We start from the raw sequence: 21162 nt of genomic DNA on the forward strand, positions 1-21162 counted from the left end.
TGGTGGTCGTGGTGGTGATCTGTGTGTGGTAGTGGTGGTAGCGGTGTGTGTGTGTGGTGGTAGTGGTGGTCTATGTGTGGTAGTGGTGTGTGTGGTGGTCGTGGTGGTGATTTGTGTGTGGTAGTGGTGGTAGCGGTGTGTGTGTGGTGGTAGTGGTGGTAGCGGTAGTGTGTGTGTGGTGGTCTATGTGTGGTAGTGGTGTGTGTGGTGGTCGTGGTGGTGATCTGTGTGTAGTAGTGGTGGTAGCGGTGTGTGTGTGTGGTGATCGCCTCAAATGAGTAATACCTGGTGCGGTGTGTAAACATCGCCACTGGGGAGACAAAGGCGACCGGGCGTGGTTCTGGCCACCCACCCCCTTGTGTGCCGTGCTGGCCTTCATAGGTGCTCGCTAACAACACTTGCCCCAACAGTCTGTTCAGGCTATACGGGGTATCTTTGTCTGTATGTGTTAGTGGTGGTAGCGGTGTGTGTGTGTGTGTGTTAGGTGGGAGTGGTGGCTGCGATGGTGTGTAAAACATGTGCGTGTGTGAATCCTGCTTTGGGGTGACCAGATGTCCTTAATATAGAACGAGTGCGGACAGGCGCACTTGGTCATATCGTGTTGCAACAAGGCTGCATGGCCTATCCGCAATGATGGCACCTTGCACACTCAGTGGCAGTGCCTTACGCCAATAAACCCTACTGCAAGCCTGTCGAGGCAGAGTCCTGGCAATTATCGAGTGCACGAGAATTGAACCCCTGGGTAATACGAGTCGACCTTTAGCCGGGTCCCAGGGTTGCGCGGGGTTGACCTTTCACGGGTGGGGGTCGGACCCCGGGGTTCCTTGCGCAGAATCCGCGTCAGCGTGGATCATGATGACGCCGTGAAAAGCGAGACCCCGGCGCGCGTGTGTGTGGACATGGGGGGGGGGGGGGGTACAGCAGTGTGTGTGTGTGCACATGGGGGTGTGTAGAACAGCGTGCGTGTGTGTGTACAGCTGTGTGTGTACATGGGGGTGTGTACATGGGGTGTGTGTACATGGGGTGTGTGTACAGCTGTGTGTGTGTACATGGGGTGTGTGTACAGCTGTGTGTGTGTACATGGGGGTGTGTACAGCTGTGTGTGTGTACATGGGGTGTGTGTACAGCTGTGTGTGTGTACATGGGGGTGTTTACAGCTGTGTGTGTGTACATGGGGTGTGTGTACAGCTGTGTGTGTGTACATGGGGGTGTGTACAGCTGTGTGTGTGTACATGGGGGTGTGTACATGGGGTGTGTGTACATGGGGTGTGTGTACAGCTGTGTGTGTGTACATGGGGGTGTTTACAGCTGTGTGTGTGTACATGGGGTGTGTGTACAGCTGTGTGTGTGTACATGGGGTGTGTGTACAGCTGTGTGTGTGTACATGGGGTGTGTGTACAGCTGTGTGTGTGTACATGGGGGTGTGTACAACTGTGTGTGTGTACATGGGGGGGTGTACAGCTGTGTGTGTGTACATGGGGTGTGTGTACAGCTGTGTGTGTGTGTGTACATGGGGTGTGCGTGGTAAGGTGCACTTGGCCTGGCACAAGCGTCGTGGTGACGTCACCGCCACTTAGTGGCGAATGGCGGTTGTTGTTGTTGGGGTGTGTGTGTGTGTACAGCAGTGTGTGTGTACAGCAGTGTGTGTGTACAGCAGTGTGTGTGTGTGTGTAAATGGGGTACGTGTACAGCAGTGTGTGTGTGTACATGGGGTGTGTGTACAGCTGTGTGTGTGTGTACATGGGGTGTGTGTACCTGGGGTATGTGTACAGCAGTATGTGTGTACATGGGGTGTGTGTACAGCTGTGTGTGTGTGTACATGGGGTGTGTGTACAGTAGTGTGTGTGTACATGGGGTGTGTGTACAGCTGTGTGTGTGTACATGGGGGTGTGTGTGTACATGGGGTGTGTGTACATGGGTTGTGTGTGTACATGGGGTGTGTGTAAATGGGGTATGTGTACAGCAGCGTGTATACAGCAGTGTGTGTGTACAGCAGTGTGTGTACAGAAGTGTGCGTGTACAGCAGTGTGTGTGTGTACATGGGGTGTGTGTAAATGGGGTACGTGTACAGCAGTGTGTGTGTACCTGGGGTGTGTGTACAGCTGTGTGTGTGTGTACATGGGGTGTGTGTACAGCTGTGTGTGTGTGTACATGGGGTGTGTGTAAATGGGGTATGTGTACAGCAGTATGTGTGTACATGGGGTGTGTGTACAGCTGTGTGTGTGTGTGTACATGGGGTGTGTGTACAGTAGTGTGTGTGTACATGGGGTGTGTGTACAGCTGTGTGTGTACATGGGGGTGTGTGTACATGGGGTGTGTGTGTACATGGGGGTGTGTACAGCTGTGTGTGTGTACATGGGGTGTGTGTAAATGGGGTATGTGTACAGCAGTGTGTGTACAGCAGTGTGTGTACATTGGGTGTGTTTTCCAGTGTGTGTGTGTACATGGGGGTGTGTGTACATGGGGTGTGTGTGTACATGGGGGTGTGTACAGCTGTGTGTGTGTACATGGGGGTGTGTGTACATGGGGTGTGTGTGTACATGGGGGTGTGTACATGGGGGTGTGTGTACATGGGGTGTGTGTGTACATGGGGGTGTGTACAGCAGGGGGTGTGTGTACATGGGGTGTGTGTGTACATGGGGGTGTGTACAGCTGTGTGTGTGTACATGGGGGTGTGTGTACATGGGGTGTGTGTGTACATGGGGTTTGTGTGTACATGGGGGTGTGTGTACATGGGGTGTGTGTGTACATGGGGGTGTGTGTACATGGGGTGTGTGTGTACATGGGGGTGTGTGTACATGGGGTGTGTGTGTACATGGGGGTGTGTGTACATGGGGTGTGTGTGTACATGGGGTGTGTGTGTACATGGGGGTGTGTGTACATGGGGTTTGTGTGTACATGGGGGTGTGTGTACATGGGGTGTGTGTGTACATGGGGGTGTGTGTACATGGGGTGTGTGTGTACATGGGGGTGTGTGTACATGGGGGTGTGTGTACATGGGGGTGTGTGTACATGGGGTGTGTGTGTTCATGGGGGTGTGTGTACATGGGGGTGTGTGTACATGGGGTGTGTGTGTACATGGGGGTGTGTGTACATGGGGGTGTGTGTACATGGGGGTGTGTGTACATGGGGTGTGTGTGTACATGGGGGTGTGTGTACATGGGGGTGTGTGTACATGGGGGTGTGTGTACATGGGGTGTGTGTGTACATGGGGGTGTGTGTACATGGGGTGTGTGTGTACATGGGGGTGTGTGTACATGGGGTGTGTGTGTACATGGGGTGTGTGTGTACATGGGGGTGTGTGTACATGGGGTTTGTGTGTACATGGGGGTGTGTGTACATGGGGTGTGTGTGTACATGGGGGTGTGTGTACATGGGGTGTGTGTGTACATGGGGGTGTGTGTACATGGGGGTGTGTGTACATGGGGGTGTGTGTACATGGGGTGTGTGTGTTCATGGGGGTGTGTGTACATGGGGGTGTGTGTACATGGGGTGTGTGTGTACATGGGGGTGTGTGTACATGGGGGTGTGTGTACATGGGGGTGTGTGTACATGGGGTGTGTGTGTACATGGGGGTGTGTGTACATGGGGTGTGTGTGTACATGGGGGTGTGTGTACATGGGGGTGTGTGTACATGGGGGTGTGTGTACATGGGGGTGTGTGTGTACATGGGGGTGTGCATAGCAGTGTGTGGGGTGGGGGGTGCTGAGCGACAGTCGTTCGTAGCTGAGGCAATGGGAACTAAAAATCACGTGCTCACCCCCCACCCACCACCCCCGAGCGGGGTGGGTGACACATCACACACCCGTGACACCCCATCCACAGACGCACACCACGCACACTGCACACACCACGCACACACCACACACAACGCACACACGACACACACTGCACACACCACGCACACACGACACACACACCACGCACACACCACGCACACACCACACACACTGCACACACCACACACACTGCACACACCACGCACACTGCACACACCACGCACACACGACATACACTGCACACACCACACACACACGACACACACACCACGCACACACGACACACACACCACGCACACGTAGAACTTATACACCACACACACACACAGAACTTACACACCACACACACACAATCCCTACATACATACACACAAGGGGTGCTGCGGTGCGAAGGTGTTAACTCCCTCGCCTGGTATGCAGGAGGGCGTGGGTTCGATCCCGACCCTGACGCCTGGTGCTGTATATTTTTGGAGTTTGCGTGTCTCTCTCTCTTTCCCAGTGGTCGCGTGGATTTCTCTCCGGGTCCTCCGGTTTTTCCCTCCACATTCATGAACATGCATTTAGAGCACTTAGCTGCTATACGTTTCCACATGATAAGCCACTTCGTTGAGTTATCATTTGTTTAGATCAGTGAGCCTTACCTGGTAAAAAAATATATAGTTTTCGTTTTTACACAACTCAAATCCTGACCGAACCTCTCATTAAAGTGCCCCCCCCCCCCATCACCCGATTCCTCCTTCTCTATTGCAGGTGTAATGGCGACACAATTGTCTTTAGCTGGTTTCTTTATTGAAGAGACACGTTCACTCGAACAGGCGGAGACCCCCACTGCAACAGCCCCAAGTCTCCCGCACGTCTCCCTCATATACGGACCGAGTTTCCCGCACATCACCCTGAAATACGGACTGAGCCCACGTCCCCCTTCCCGAACCTTCTCGCTCACTCTGGACGCTCGCTCCACCAGTAGACTCTACCGTCCTTTTCTGTCACCTGGCCACGCTCCTCTTCTCGATCATTCCCGTGGCCACAAGTCCATTCGCACTGCAGGCTGACTCCCCTGTCATTACCTCCCGTGGCCACTAGTCCATTGCCACTGCAGGCTGACTCCCCTGTCATTACCTCCCGTGGCCACTAGTCCATTGCCACTGCAGACTGAATACCCTGTCATTACCTCCCAGGGCCACTAGTCCATTCGCACTGCAGGCTGACTCCCCTGTCATTACCTCCCGTGGCCACTAGTCCATTGCCACTGCAGACTGACTACCCTGTCATTACCTCCCAGGGCCACTAGTCCATTCGCACTGCAGGCTGACTCCCCTGTCATTACCTCCCGTGGCCACCAGTCCACTCGCACTGCAGGCTGACTCCCCTGTCATTACCTCCCGTGGCCACTAGTCCATTCGCACTGCAGGCTGACTCCCTTGTCATTACCTCCCGTGGCCACTAGTCCACTCACACAGCAGGTTGACTCGACTGTCATGACACAGGCAAACTCCCCCCCACACCCTCACCCCCCCTCCCTCCCACCCGCTCCGTCACCTCGGGACCCCCTGGACTGCACCCCCCCACCGCCAACCCCTCCAGACTTGACTGGGCTCGACCATCGTCTTAAAGGGATGCGTCGCTCTTAAAGGTGCACGGCGTAGATTTTGCTCGGTTTCGCCGGAGCGCCCGCAACTCGGGTCCCTGTGGAGGGGTTGCGGGTGGGGGGTTTGGACAGAGACAGTGACCACCCCCCTCCCCAGACACAGACCCCCGCCGTCTGGGGTAGCAAGTCACGAGTGGTACCCGTGGCTTCAGCCTTGCCCCAGACCCTTGTGTCCCCCCCGCGTGTCCCACGTGTCCCGTCTCCCCCGTGTCTTCCGACTCTCCCGTGTCCCCTGGGCTCTCGCCGTCTCTCGGTGACACCAGAGTCTCTCGTCACCCTGTGTTGCCTGTGTCTACCACGCGTCTCCCGGGAGACACGGGAGGGAGGACAGGCCACACCAACCACCCACCCTGGGCTTCCTCCCTTGTGTGTGTCTCGTCGCGGCCTTAATAGGCGCTCCCTGACGCCACCGTGGCCTTGACCGCGGTGTTCCAGATAGAGACGTTGACGCGAGGCCTCTGTGTGTCTGTGTGTGACAGTGTGTGTGTCTGTGTGTGTGTGTAACAGTGTGTCTGTGTGTTTGTGTGACAGTGTGTCTGTGTGTGTCTGTGTGTGTGTGCGTGTTTGTGCGTCTGTGTGACAGTCTGTGTGTGTATGTGCGTGTCTATGTGTTTGTGTGACAGTGAGTCTGTGTGTGTGTGCGCGTCTGTGTGTGTGTCTGTGTGTGTGTTTGTGTGTCTGTGTGTGACAGTGTGTCTGTGTGTGTGTGCGCGTCTGTGTGTGTGTCTGTGTGTGTGTTTGTGTGTCTGTGTGTGACAGTGTGTCTGTGTGTGTGTGCGCGTCTGTGTGTGTGTGTGTCTGTGTGTGTGTGTGTCTGTGTGTGTGCGCGTCTGTGTGTGTGTCTGTGTGTGTGTGCGCGTCTGTGTGTGTGTCTGTGTGTGTGTCTGTGTGTCTGTGTGTGACAGTGTGTCTGTGTGTGTCTGTGTGCGTGTGTCTGTGTGTGACAGTGTGTCTGTGTGTGTGTTTGTGTGTCTGTGTGTGACAGTGTGTCTGTGTGTGTGTGCGTGTGAGTGAGTGACGCGTGTGGGTGAGTGAGTGTGTAAGTGAGTGAGTGTGACCGCGTGTGAGTGAGTGACGCGTGTGAGTGAGTGACGCGTGTGAGTGAGTGTGCCTGTGTGTGAGTGAGTGAGTGACGCGTGTGAGTGAGTGACGCGTGTGAGTGAGTGTGCCTGTGTGTGAGTGAGTGACGCGTGTGAGTGAGTGACGCGTGTGAGTGAGTGTGCCTGTGTGTGAGTGAGTGTGCCCGCGTGTGTGCGGGTGAGTGTGCCCGCGTGTGTGTGGGTGAGTGAGTGACGCGTGTGAGTGAGTGAGTGTGACCGCGTGTGAGTGAGTGAGTGACGCGTGTGAGTGAGTAAGTGAGTGTGTGAGTGAGTGACGCGTGTGGGTGAGTGAGTGTGTGAGTGAGTGTGCCTGCGTGTGTGTGAGTGTGCCCGCGTGTGGGTGAGTGAGTGACGCGTGTATGAGTGTGTGTGTGCCCACGTGTGAGTGAGTGACGCGAGTGTGTGAGTGTGACCACGTGTGGGTGAGTGTGTGTGTGTGCCTGCGTGTGTGTATGCCCACGTGCGAGTGAGTGACGCGTGTGAGTGTGCCCGCGTGTGAGTGACGCGAGCGAGTGAGTGAGTGTGCCCGCGAGTGGTTCTCGCCGCGTATATTTTTAGTTGACTGACGCAAGTTTGCAGCGCACCCCCCTCCCTCATCTCCCTCCTCCTCTCTCCTTTCCCCCCCCCCTTCGCTCATCATCTTACATCTCGCCTCATCCTCACCTCCTCTCTCCGCTTCCTCGTCATCCTCCCCCTCCTCTTTACGCCACCACTTCCCCCACCTCCTTTCTTCCCTTGGCCCCCCCTCCTCTGCTCCCCGGCACGCGCCCTCTCTCTTCTTACCATTATCACCTCATCTCCCCGTCCCTCTTCTTCCTCCTCCTCTTCCCCCCTCCTCCTTTTCCCCCCTCCTCCCCTCCTCCTCCTCTTCCTCCACCTCCTCTTCCCCTCCTCCTCCACTTCCCCTCCCCCTCCTCCTCTTCCCATCCTCCTCTTCCCCTCCTCCACCTCCTCTTCCCCTCCTCCTCCCCTCCTCCTCTTCCCCCCCTCCTCCCCTCCTCCTCCTCTTCTCCACCTCCTCTTCCCCTCCTCCTCCCCCCCCCTCCTCCCCTCCTCCTCCTCCTCCACCTCCTCTTCCCCTCCTCCTTTCCCCCTCCTCCTCCTCCCCTCCTCCTCTCCCCCCCCCCCTCCTCCCCTCCTCCCCTCCTCTTCCTCCACCTCTTCTTCCCTTTCTCCACCTCCTCTTCCCCTCCTCCTCCACCTCCTTCTCTCCTCCTCCTCTTCCCCTCCTCCTCTCCTCCTCCTCTCCTCCTCCCCTCCTCCTCCTCCCCGGTCCTCGGGGTTATTTTTGTTCGAGGACGATGAGGACGATTACGCGCGTTGACGTCAGCGCACGATTTAGAAATCCTGGGAAGCTCCCCCCCTTTCCACCACCACTCGCGCGTGAGCAAAGGCGGATGGCGTGGAACTTCCGCGGATTACACTTCTCGCTGAGTCGCGGCGATGAGGGCGGGTCACCTCGGGGGGGGGGGGGTCAGTAACGAGAGGCCGTCAACATCTCTCACGATGCTGCCATGGAAGACCACCACCACCACCACCGTCATCATCAGTCGTCACTATCATCATTGTTATAAATGCCTTGACGGATACATCTCACGTGTGGAAACTTCGACCATTACCCCCGACTCACAATGGCCTTACCCCCCCCCCTTTTATTTACACGATCTAACACCCAAAACAACCTCTCTTATTGATGATATTGTTCGCGAAAGCCTATGCTACGTTGTTAAACTTAGAAATGTCAAAGTCTCTCATAGATTTCGATTTAAAGCTTTCGTGACTGCAGGGATTCATCTTATTGGTTCTTTCGGTAAAGTCACGTAGAAGGAAAGTAATAAAATAATAAAAATAAAACATAATCAAATAATTCTCACGACGTTTCGGCCACAATGCAAGCAGCCGTCTTCAGGTGGATTGCAGCAGCAGCAGCAGCGGCGGCGATCAGCCACAAGGTGGCGACGTCTTCCCACGGTCACCGGAGCAGGGACGCCGAGACGAGTTTCAGGATCGGGTTTATGTTTGTTTCGCCGGGCTTGAGAGGAAGGAGCTCGGGGTGACGACGAGAATCGAGTCCCGTTCACAACGAGTGAGCTGGCGGCGCATTGGGCTGCCTCGAGGGGAACACGGGGATACATTAAACGGGCACGCGGTGCAAATGTTCGTGGAAACGGGAAGAAGGGGGCTTGGTGAGTAGTCCTGGCGCTGAGCAAACTGCACGAGCCGTATCACTGACCCTAACGAACTAGTGTCACACATAGTAGGATTTCGCGACCAATATCATCATCCATAATAGAGGGGGTTTTGTTTTGGGTTAAATTGTAAATGTTGTGGCTTGGCTCTCCAACACACCGGTGTTGCTGTACTAGTGACGAATTGGCCACGTTCTGTTTACGTGACAACCCTTACGAGTTGGCTGTGTCGGGTGGTGGCGGGTTTTAACCACACATTTATATATGTTTACGCGATCTAACCCCAAAAAAACGAAAAAACTCGTCAAGCAGTCGCTATCACGAGCCTTATCACTGATCCTAACCCTAACAAACTAGCCAAGCAGTTGCTATCACGAGCCTTATCACTGACTCTAACCCTAACAAACTCGTCAAGCAGTCGCTATCACGAGCCGTATCACTGACCCTAACAATAACAAACTAGCCAAGCAGCTGCTAGCACGAGCCACATCACTGACCCTAACAAACTAGCTAGCGCGAGCACGAGTCAATGAATTGACGGTCGCCCTGTTAACCTCGCCAATTGGTGACCCAGGTAACCCTTGAAAATGTGACTCTCCTGGTCTAGTTGAGTCATCTCCCTTGGTTCGAACAAAAATCACTGGAAACGTGAAGCCAACCAAACGGAATTCACTCGCCCTAGCAACTGAGCATGCCCCTAACCAACAATCGGCACACCAGCTAACCACCGATAACCAACTAGCCAGCTGGTCAATATACCCCCCTAAGCACTCACAAACAGGCCAACCAACTCCTCGCAATATTCCCTGACCCTGGCCATGACTTTAACCCTCTAGCCAATCGGACCACAGCACCAGCGCTGCCCCTAACCCTAACCGCCAGGACGTGTGTTGGGACCCCCCCCCCCCACCACCTTTCCTCCCCTCTCTTCTGCTCGATGTCACAGAGTTTTGTCCGCGCCCGCAGCGCCTCTCGTAAACAGTGTCCACACATTAGCATCTGTGCGCCAATTTATAAACTGCTCGTCAGAATGCTCTTTGAAAATGTAGTTCTCATCAGGCCCCGTGGTGCAGTCTCCAACTGTTAGCATCCACTCCATCTCTCGCTCTCTCCCTGGACTCTCTATTTATATACTGTGAAGAACGTCCATTGCCCGAAACGTCGCGTATTTTATATATAATTCACTTCAAAGTCACAGTGTTATTGAACAGTGTGTTGTTCCCCCCCCCCCATATTTTATAGTGTCACGTGCTCCAGTCTACTGGCGAGTGCGCTGCAGGATCGTGAAACACGAAGAGACCCCAAGTCGTGAGCCACCTGTTTCGAAACATATTGGTTCAAGCAGGCCTGGTACTGCCGATGAGACGCTGTATGTCGAAACCGGCCCAGAGTTTGCTCGCTTGCGTTGAACCAATTCTGCCGTGAGTAGAGCACTCCAACAAGGTCGTGCCGTTGACGGGAGTTGCAATAAAGTCTTTAAAAAGAATAAAAATGTGGAGGAGCAGATCTCTGAAGGAGATGTCATCGGGGATCCTACATCTCTATAAAATATTGGCAAATTACTCAATTGGGTCACACATAACTCAGTGAGGCTTTCCTGGGTAAACACACACACACGCGCGCGCGCGTAACAGCAATCAACAAACATAACAACAAATTATCCTTCTGGCGGTACCCCGGGGTACCAAATAATACAAAATGATCGAGGCAATTAAATGTTTTATTTCTGGGACACTATTTTTTCCCAGGGGTGTACTTAACTCCGCGACTGGAGTACCAATCAATCCGAAATCAGTGCCACTCCGCGATGTCGAAACGCCAAAACATCATGAAAAAAATCCGTTATCGAAAAATTCAACTTTGAATAGTGCATCGTGTACAGCTCGTCGAGATGAGTCGATTGCCGCATGGCCGACCATCACCCGACAAAAAAAATTACTGCATCACGGACATTATACGAGAGCCGGGGTAGCGATTACCCCAGGGTACCGCTATAAGGTTCAATTGTTGCGATGCGCACTCTGGAAGTCGCTGTCCGTGGTGCTGAAGTTACCAGAGGACAGAGAGATGATTCCAAAAACACTCCCGTAGCCAATTACTGATAGTTGTGGGGGGGGGGGGCAGTGGGGGGGGGGGCTTATCAATGGACCGTGGCATAATCAAGCATGACGGGTAGGGTTAGGGTGACGACTGCGCCACTTGCCTGGAGCGATTGATTTTCCTTTCCCAGCATCGCGGTATTTTAACACTACGGCCAGCTGGAAATTCGCCATTTCCCTACGACGGGTTGATAACTGGGCCCGGGTACGGAGGTTCTCCTGACGAGATGCGATATTTAATCGAGAAATGAAAAGTTGGCATTTTCATATTGGCGGCTGAATGAGTAACGGAAGCAGTTGCGACGAGATCCACGCTGAGCCACGCGAGACCGAGTTCACAGGTCGATCCCTGCCACCGCAGAGTGCACGACGCGCTGCTTGTGTCGTCGCGAAATTTGCTTAAACCTGGGCGGGGTGAGTTGGATGAATGATGTTTCTGTACACGGTGCGAACATTTCCATATGAAAGATTGTATCCCGCATTTGCAAATTATACGTAATTAGAGTTGCAAAAATATATGTGAAGATAGCGAATGTTTACCGTGTTCAACCCACCCCCTCGCAAAGACAAGCATATGACGAATGCAAGATAAGCGGTAGTAATCATATTAAGGAGCTGCCGAGAAGCGCCGAGCTAGGCGAGCCCCTCAAACAAAACCTCTCCTCTCACTGCCATGTCCCCTCCCCGCCTCTCGTCCTATCTGATCGTGCCTCTCTGTGTCTCCCTCTCGTGTCTCCGCATGTCTCCATATCTTTTCCCCGTGAGTCTCACAGTATTTCTGTCTCTCCCCGTGTCCTCCCATGTCTCTTCTTCCCGTGCCCCTCGTGTCTCTCTTCGTGTCTCTCCCCGTGTCTCTCCCCGTGTCCCTCCTCGTGTATCTCCCCGTGCCTGAGCGTCTCTCCCCCGTGTATCTCTCCCCGTGATTCTCCGCGTGTCTCTCTCTGTCTTTCTGTCCGTGCCTCCCTCATCGTATCGCCACGTGGCCCCATCGCCCCTTGCGCTCGCGTTATTAGACGGCACCATATCCCGCCCTCTCCCAACGCACATGACTCTCACCCCGCCCTTGCTCCCGCAATCAACGCTTTGTTTACGTTACGCATCTTGTCGCGATTGCCTGTTCACCCACCGACTTCCACCAACAATCGTCCGCGCGTCACTGCCCGCGCGGGGGGGAGGGTGGTGAGAGGGGGAGGGAGGGTGGTGGTGGTGGTCCGTGCGTTCTGTGTGTTTTAATTAGTGTCTCATTAAAGTTGAAATTGGCGTTTAATTCCATACGTGGCCCGCGCGCGGGACACGTGAACGCAATTCGAGGCGAAACTAAAGAGGGGGATTTGTAAAACAATCGCTTCGTATTTACACGGTCCGACTGCAAAACATCCCACTGCTGCCGCTACCGTTACTGCTGTCGCTCCTGCTGCTGCTACTGCTGCCGCTGCTGCTGGCACTGCTGCCGCTCCTGCCGCTCCTGCCGCTCCTGCTACTATTGCTGCTGCTACTGCTGCTACTGCTGCTGCTACTGCTACTACTACTGCTGCTGCTACCGCTGCTGCTACCGCTGCTGCTGCCGCTACTGCTGCCGTTTTCCCAATGACGCGTGACTCAGGCGGACAGCAGCAGCCTGCACGGGTCGCCAGGGTAGGGCGATGTCTGATGTGCACGCTGGTGGTACACGCCAGTAGTAGTAGTAGTACACTGGTACGCGCCAGTACTAGTAGTACATGTTGTATGTATCGTTGGCTAACCCCAAATCGTCCCCAGCGGTGCCTCCGTGCGCCGTCCCCCAGCCCTGCGCCTCCGTGCGCTGCCTCACGGGGGGCCCCTGCGGCCGGGGACACGCGGGGTCCCCGTAGTCGAGGTCCCCGTAGTCGGGGTCCCCGTACAGATTCTCGTACACCCAGCCCTCGGGACCCCGGGAAGGGGGCCCCGGGACCCCCTCGACGCCACGGGCGCACGGACCTCGCACGCAGCCCGGCGGTGGCGGCAGCGCGGGCAGCGAGCGGCAGGCGCGGATGGAGGCGAGGTCGGCGCGGGTCAGGTCAGCACGGGTCAGGGTGAGGTCAGCGCGGGTCGAGGTCACGGTCGGGGTCGAGGTGTGGTGGCGAGGCCAGTCCGCGTGCTCGTACACGTTGCCTTCGTCGATGTCGTAATCACCGGCTCCGCCGTTATCTTCGCCACCGCCATCGTCACGATAACTCTTCACCGCATTGCCCTGCTGCGGCTGCAGCTGCTGCTGTTGCGGCTGCTGCTGCTGCTGCTGCACACGCAGGCGGGGTAGCTTCACCACGAGTTGCATGTCGGGTGCCGGTCGCCACGCGCTCTCCGGGGCAAAGATCGTGGCGCTGCTGGCGCTGTTGTAGCTCGCCGTGGTCGTCGTCGTGTTGACGGTGGTGGTGCTGACCGAGGGGTCATCCGCGTTGCGTCCCCTCTTCGTCGACCGCGAGTTTCCCACCCGAGGCCCTCCGCGGCCGCACGCGGACGCCGCGGACGTGGCGGCGGCGAGGGCCCAGCACAGCAGAGCGGAGAAAGCCGAGTAGGAGCCCCAGCCCAGGTGCAGCACGCGCACCGTGGCGAGCAGGTAGCAGAGGAAGGAGGTCACCTCCCCAGCCACGAGCACGCCTGGGGGTCACGGGGCCGGCGAAGGGAGGGGGGGGTGCACACGTGGACGGGAGACGGACGAGGGAGTGAAAGGGCAGAGGCCCAGCAGGTTGCGGGGAGGGCATTAGATGGAATGGTGCAAGAGGTGGAGGGTGGTGAGAGTTGGGGCGGTGGGGGCCAATATTGGACCGGGGTAAGGGGAGCATGAGAGCAGTGGTTCTCAATCGGGGGGTACTCGGACCCCTGGGGGCACGTGGCAATGTCCCAGGGGGTAACGCGAGCTTATCTACGAATGTGTGAACATGATATCATGCACGAGAGCCGTTGGTGAATAAATCGTGCTTGAATCTGCCAATGTAAAATAACTACGAGAACATTTTGATCCGCGTGGCAACCCAGACCGATATAAAATACCTTGCTAAACGTATTGATCCGTCACGCGTGCAGGAGCGTCCGTTGATATGTTTTGCTTATTATTCGCTTGCAGTTAGTACCAGCTAGTTATGATCCTTCACCAAATGGACAATCGGTTAAAATCATGGGACCTCCTTTGCCAGTACCAAAATATGAAAATAGAGTTTCCCCTTTTTTCTGGCAACAAAAGCGGTTGTGCTTTCGCTACGTTGTCCCCACCTGAAGAAGGACGCTTGTGTTGCGCCCGAAACGTCGTGATTTAATTTAGTTTTCATTTATTTTATTTTATTTTTTACCTACGTGACTTTACCGAAAAAAACAAAGAGTAACAAAACAGGTGTTAAGATGTTAAATCACCAAACTGAAACCTTTTACAAGGATTCATGCATTCTGACCACAAGTTTTGTATATATCATGTCTGCAGAAAAAATAGGAAAACCTATTCTGAAATCGGTTAAAATATTTGACGTTCATTATTCGTACATTTTCAGAACCCACGTTAGGTCAGGCAAGGCGGTGGGGTGGGGTGGTGGGGGCACTCGCTTAAAACAACATTCAACAAAGCAACGGGGGGAAGGATTCACGTAGCCCCCCCAAAAAAGTGTGAGAACCACTGCATTTAGACGGGTGGGTGGGTGAGTGGGGAGTCGGGGGGGGTCGTGGTCGTGGGACGCGTGGACTCACAGGAGAGCGCCAGCATGGCGGGGAAGGCGCGCGCCGTCCAAGTGGGGGGCCGCCCGGCGCCGCGGCCCCCCGCGACTCGCAGGGCGCGCGCCCCCAGCACGAGGGCGCAGAACGAGGCGGAGCACGTGACCAGGGCGCACGCGCACGCGGCGTCGCGCGCCACTGCGCCAAAAACAAACAAACAACAACAACAACAACACACGTCACACGCAGCACAAATAAGCCACCGTGTAGCCTTAACAGACTGTAGGGGCAATTGCTGTTAGCGAGCACCTGTGAAGGCCGGCACGGCACACGAGGGGGTGGGTGGCCAACACCACGCCCGGCCGCCTTTCGTCTGCCCAGTGGCGATGTTGACACACCGCACCAGGTACTCATTTGAGGCTGAGTCGACCTAGAAGAGGCCCATGACCGGTTTAGATAATCGTCACTGGGTGTTGGCCGTGAGCGGGAATCTAACCCGGGTCGCCGGGTTCGTAGCGAGGGGGAATGCGCTAAGCGCTGCACCACCGCTCCTCACGACCGCTATCATCACCTCCAACACCATCATGAGCAGCAGCAGCACAACCACGATAAGACTCCACAGAATGTTACGATGCCCCCTCAACAAAACGATGTCACGGACCCCCGTGACTACTTAGGTGTGCGTGGTAAGCAGATTAGTGATCAATGATCTGTGAGTCAGTGAATGGAGAGATTAGTGAGTCGGGGGGGGGGGGGGTCGGGGGGATAGGTGAGTGATGGTGAATATATTAGCGAGTGGGTGAGTGGCTATTGCAAGTGGATGAGTGAATAAGTAAATAAGTGAATGAAAGAGAAGGCAAGTGAATGGACGACTGATGTTGCGTGTGGGCGGATAGGTCAGTGGGTTTCGTGATAATCGAGCGTCGTAAATGGGTGACTGAGTGAGTGGGTGAATGCGTGGGTGGATGGTTATGCCACTGATCGAGTAATCGAGCGAGTACGTGAGCGAGCAAACACGTGAATGAGTGAATGAATGAATGTGTGAGGATCGAACGAATGGACGAGCGAGCGGATGAACGAACGAACACAAGACAAATACCCCCCGTTTAGCCTGTAACAGACTGTAGGGGCAAGTGCTGTTAGCGAGTACCTATGAAGGACAGAACGGCACACGAGGGGGTGGGTGGCCAGCACTACGCCCGGCCGCCTTTGTCGCCCCAGTGGCGATGTTTACACACCGCACCAGGTACTCATTTGAGGCTGAGTCGACCTAGGGGAGGTCCAGGACCGGTTCAGATAATCGCCACTGATTTTGGCCGTGAGCGGGAATCGAACCCGGGTCGCCAGGTTCGTAGCGCAGCGTAGCGCTAACCACGACACTCCCGCGTGCGCGTGTGTGTGGACGGACACGCACACGCACGCGCGCACACGCACGCACACAGGCACGCACACTCGCACGCACGCACACACGCGCACACGCACGCGCGCGACCCTCTTACCGCAGGTTCCCGCCGCGCCGACGTCTCCGCTGCAGGGCGGGCTGGTGCAGGGCGCGCCTCCGCCGGGGCAGTGTTGCCACAGGCCCAGGGTCTCTCCCTGCCACGACACCCAGGAGGGAGAGAGGGCGGCCGCGGCCGACAGAGCGAGGGCCGCGACCGTGAACACGACGGCCACGCGGAGAGGAGCCGTTTGGCCGTACGCCGCGCCCATGGTGGCTGTACCGTGGCAGCAGGTGCGCGTGGAACGCGTGCGAGGAGGACCCGTTCCTCCGGAGCACACCACACGGCTAACCCAGCCACTGAGATCCTTTCTGACGGCCCAGGTGAAGCTTGGCGCGGTGGCGAGTGACTCGCAGCGCGGGGAGGTTCTTCTCGCGAACCACAGCGAGGTGACACGAAACTTAATTCTGCGTGGCCGCCTTTCCCTGTCAAATAGGAAGAAGCTACCAGGTGAGATCTTTCGCGCGGCCGACCTTGGTACTTGCTGTCACCTGTGCCCAATTGTCCCGGCTATACCTCAGGGCAAGGTTGACACCTGCCCAACTTTCCCGGTCATCTGCGTCCCCGCAGCAGCAAGAAAAAACATCTTCCAGGTGTCGGCACGTTGAAGTGCTTCAAAACGATCTTGCCCACCGTCACCCGTCCCAACTTCCCTTGGCTGCAGACGCGGGGAACAACCCGGGTGATCTGCAGGTTGACAGACACCCCCCCCCCTCCTCCTCTCAACCACCACAACCAGCTCACACCCCGACTGTCTGGGTTCGAACACCTGCGAGATGGCACAAGGTAACGCGGCCCCAGACGCACGGTTCAGACACTCAAGGGGCCGGCCCTGAGTTGATCTGCCCGCTCTCTGGCCAGATCCGAAGCACAACGACCCCACAACCTTCCTGTGAGGCCCACCCCACATCCACCACCACGGGCAGCAGTACAAACACAATAAACACAGTCAAGGATCCTCCCTCCCTCCCGCCGTATAAGCCTTAACAGACTGCTGGAGGCAAGTGCTGCTAGCGCGTAGCACCTCTTCTTGGTTCTTTCGGTAAAGTCACGTAGAAGGGAAATAATAAAATAATAAAATTTCAACATAATAAAATAATTCTCACGACGTTTCGGCCACAACGCAAGCAGCCGTCCTCAGGTGAAGAACAGGTCTGTCGGGAAGACAGCGTCTGAATGGGCACCAGCAGGCTTTGCAGCGTATATTTAAGCTGGGTTGGAGGGGGGAAGGGGCGCCTTGACAAAGGAATTTGCATATCAAGAGGAATTTAGCATATTATTAAGGCCGGCACGGCACGCGAGGGGCTGGGTGGTCGACACCACGCCCGGCCGCCTTTGTCTTCCAAGTGGGGGATTTTTACACACCAGGTACGACTCATACTCTTAGTTCTTTCGGTAAAGTCACGTAGGTAAAATTAATAAAAATAAAACAAAAAAAATCACGACGTTTCGGAGGCAACGACGTTTCGGAGGCAACACAAGCTTCCGTCTTCACCTGAAGACGGAAGCTTGTGTTGCCTCCGAAACGTCGTGATTTTTATTGTTTTATTTTTATTAATTTTACCTACGTGACTTTACCGAAAGAACTAAGAGTATGAATCCTTGCAGTCACGAAAGCTTCAAATCTAAAGGGTACGACTCATTTGAGGCTGAGGCAACAAACACCACAGCAGGCACCCTGCCCAGCCGACGATTGTGTTGTGATGCTGCCGATGGTAGCGGTACACAAACATACCAAAACATTGCCTTACCCCCCAAAAAAAGGGTCATTGCCTGAAACGTCACCGGTTACAGATTGTTTTCCTTTCAGGGCAGTGTTATTGACGAATCGATGCACATGTTGCGATGATTATGATTATTTCAGGAGGCAGGGGCCCAATAATAATACAACTGTGTAACAAATGTTTTTTTTGTCCCTATGTAGTAAGTGTTATTTCCTAATTGCTTATGCATGAAAAGGACAGAAAATGACTCACAAACTTTGCTTTTGTGACCAGGACATTGATACTTTTAAATTTACCTATTTTCACTTAGAAAACGTGGTGGGCATTTTGTCATTCCTTCAAGTAAAGTCCTGGTCACAAAAGCAAAGTTTGTGGGGAATGATAGTCATTTTCTACACTTTTTAGTACCCAGGGACAAAAATCGTGTTACTGATTATAACCAGTCAGGCTCTTTACGATGGGTGTCTTGCGATGGTAGTAAATCTGTGTCTAGCTTTGTTTAGGCCTCGAAAAGTACCGTATTTTTATTTTGTATCTTACCAGGTCAGGCCCACTGAGCTACATCGTTTTTTTTCAGGAGCGATAGCTTTACGAAGTGGCTCATCGTGTGGACATTTATATCAGCCAAATACTCCCAACGCGTGATGTTGATTCTCAATGTGCAGGGAAAAGCCGGAGGAACCGTAGAAATTTTTACGTGACCACGGGGAAAGATATAGACACGAAAATTCAACATATACAGCAGGCGTCAGGATCGAGATCGAACCAGCAACCTCCTGTATACCAGGCGAGGTAGTTAACATCCTCTAGCCACAGTGATGATGATGATGGGAGAGAGACACGCAAACTCAAAATATACAGTAGGCGTCAGGATCGGGATCGAACCAACAACCTCCTGTACACCGGGCGAGGTAGTTAACGTCTCCTAGCCACCGTGATGATGATGAGAGAGACGCAAACTCAAAATATACAGCAGGCGTCAGGGTCGGGATCGAACCAACGACCTCCTGTATACCGGGCAAGGGAGTTAACATCTCACCACCTCGACGCACCTGTCAAGAAGCACATGTGCAGACCAACGAGGCATCCATCAGCAGGACATATTTTCTCGCCCGGTATTTTCCGGAACGCTGCCATAGGCTGAACGTGAGTCACGGATTATCGGCGTGAAGGCACTGCCACTCCGATTATCACGGTTGGCTACGTGCGGTACGAAAGAAGTTAAACGTACAGAGAGTATATATTCCCGTAATGAAATTAACGGGTTCATTAGCATCGGTGTGAATTAGGACCACGCATTGAGAGGTTGGTGTGGCGTGCCAAATTAATTCCCCGTAACAGCATTTCGGGCTGTTGCGGATTTAACGAATCCCAGCGGCTGCCAGAATCAATCTCGCCAGACCTCCTCTCCCTGCCTCTCTTCAATGCTGACGTTGGCCGCAACAGCGCGGCATCCTGCATTGTGTTGTGGGTTAGGTTTAGACTTCAGTTGTCGCTGGTAGCGTGAGTGGCATGTACAATACATTGGGGGTTCTATATCAGCGTGCTCCGTGTAACGGCCACAAAACTGCCGATGATTGTCATGAGTTTGACGCTACTACCGATGATGATACAGAAGCGCCACTGATATTGTTGCTGCTTTTACGTATGTCGAACTTCTTTCGCGCCGTACGTAGCCAACCGCGCTAATAGAAGGTGCTGTTTCCGCTGATCCTGTTGATCATGCTGCTTCGAACGACTAATGCCCTTGCTGACAGTGTTGCTGCTGTTGATGTTGATGATGCTGATGACGATGGTGACACCACTCGATGTGTATATTCGGGGTGGTGACGGCGATGCACGCTGGTGATCCCACGCTGTGCGAGGCTAGAGGTTGGTGGTGGATCAGACAAATAACTGAATGTCGCCAGTCTCTCCTCTTCCAATGGGCAGAATCCAGTCCGCGTCTGTCCCTTCTGTGTGAGTTAAAGTGCGGCCTCCCTCACACGTGTGGGTTTTACCCGGGTACTCCAGTTTTCATCCACCGATGATTTGAAAACATCTTCATATGTAGAGGACTGCAGAGCAATTGTTGTCGCCGGCCCACTGCCTGGCAGCAGCAGCCCCTCCAACTTCGGTCTGTGGGTTCGTCGGGGATCGTCAGAGATGCAGTTTGCACGAGCGCACGCTGATAGATAAAACGAATCGTTAAGATGTTTGTTCATAATAAAGGTTTTTGGGTTAGATCGCGTAAGTATAAATGTGTCGAAACCCTCCACCACCCGACACAGCCAGTGAGGGATCTGTTACGTTGTTGAGTGAATCCACAACATTTACAATCTGAGGACCGAGACGTTTCGCTGGTAATTACATCAACCAGCATCATCGGGAGATTTGCCAGAATAGTGAAATAGAAAGAGTCGTACTCAGATTTTAAATGTTGTGGATTCACTCTTCAACACACCGGTGGGCTAAACTAGAGAATATGAACTAGTAACCATTTGGCGTTTTGTCAACGTGACAAATCCCTCAGTGATTGGCCGTGTCGGGTGGTGGAGGGTTTCGACACATTTCTACTTACGCGATCGAACCCAACAACCTTTATTATGAATAATATTGGTCGCGAAAGCCTGCTACGTGTTAATAAGATAGTTGTTGTTGTTGTCGCTGATGATGCGGCCGATAATGATGCCGTTGACGACGGCGCAACTGCTTCTACTGCTGATGCTGCTGCTGATGATGACGACCATCATCATCATCATGGTGCTATCAGCTGTTTTTTTTTAAATTCTTTATATTAAGTTCACTTGCTTGCTTGCTTGCGCGCTTACGACCGTGCATATCTTTCGGTCGTTTTTTAACCCACTTCCCGTGATCCAATCGAGCTGACATTTTGCACACAGACTCGTTGTGCGTGACAATTTATTTTCGTGAAAAAATTTTTCAAAAATTTTCCACTTTTTAGGAAAAAAAAAATTCATATTTAATTTAAAATACCAATGTGACAAAATGAAACTCTTACTCAAGAAAAACAGAAATGAATAATAAAATAAAACCGATGCCACGTATATAAAGGATTTATAGTGAAAAACTTTGTTTTTACGGGTTAATTTTTTCGAGTCTGTTCGGCTGTGGCGAGATGTTGCCGTGGGGGGGGGGGTGAGGTTAGTGGGCCCCCCATAAACCCGCGCCGTGTTCCTTGTGCCGTTGCCGGGCGACGTTTCCTGCGAGGCTTCTTTATCGCGCGACGTTTTAATTAACTCGCCGCGCGCGATGCCGTCAGCGCGAGGATGATTGGCAAACAAGGCGAGGCAATTAACCCCCGGCCGCCGTGGGGGGGAGGTGGGGTGGGGGGCAGAGAGCCAGGAGCCATCAAGCGAGTGATGATGCAATCGCCAAGTGAGAGGGGCGAGACGAAGAGGACGAAGGAGCCTTGACGTCTTGACAAGTTCACGGACCCCCCCAAATGTCTCTCTGTGGGGAGCGGT

Source organism: Lampetra planeri, chromosome 23 (assembly GCF_965212315.1).
Source record: "Lampetra planeri chromosome 23, kcLamPlan1.2.h2, whole genome shotgun sequence".
Classification (NCBI taxonomy): Eukaryota; Metazoa; Chordata; class Hyperoartia; order Petromyzontiformes; family Petromyzontidae; genus Lampetra; species Lampetra planeri.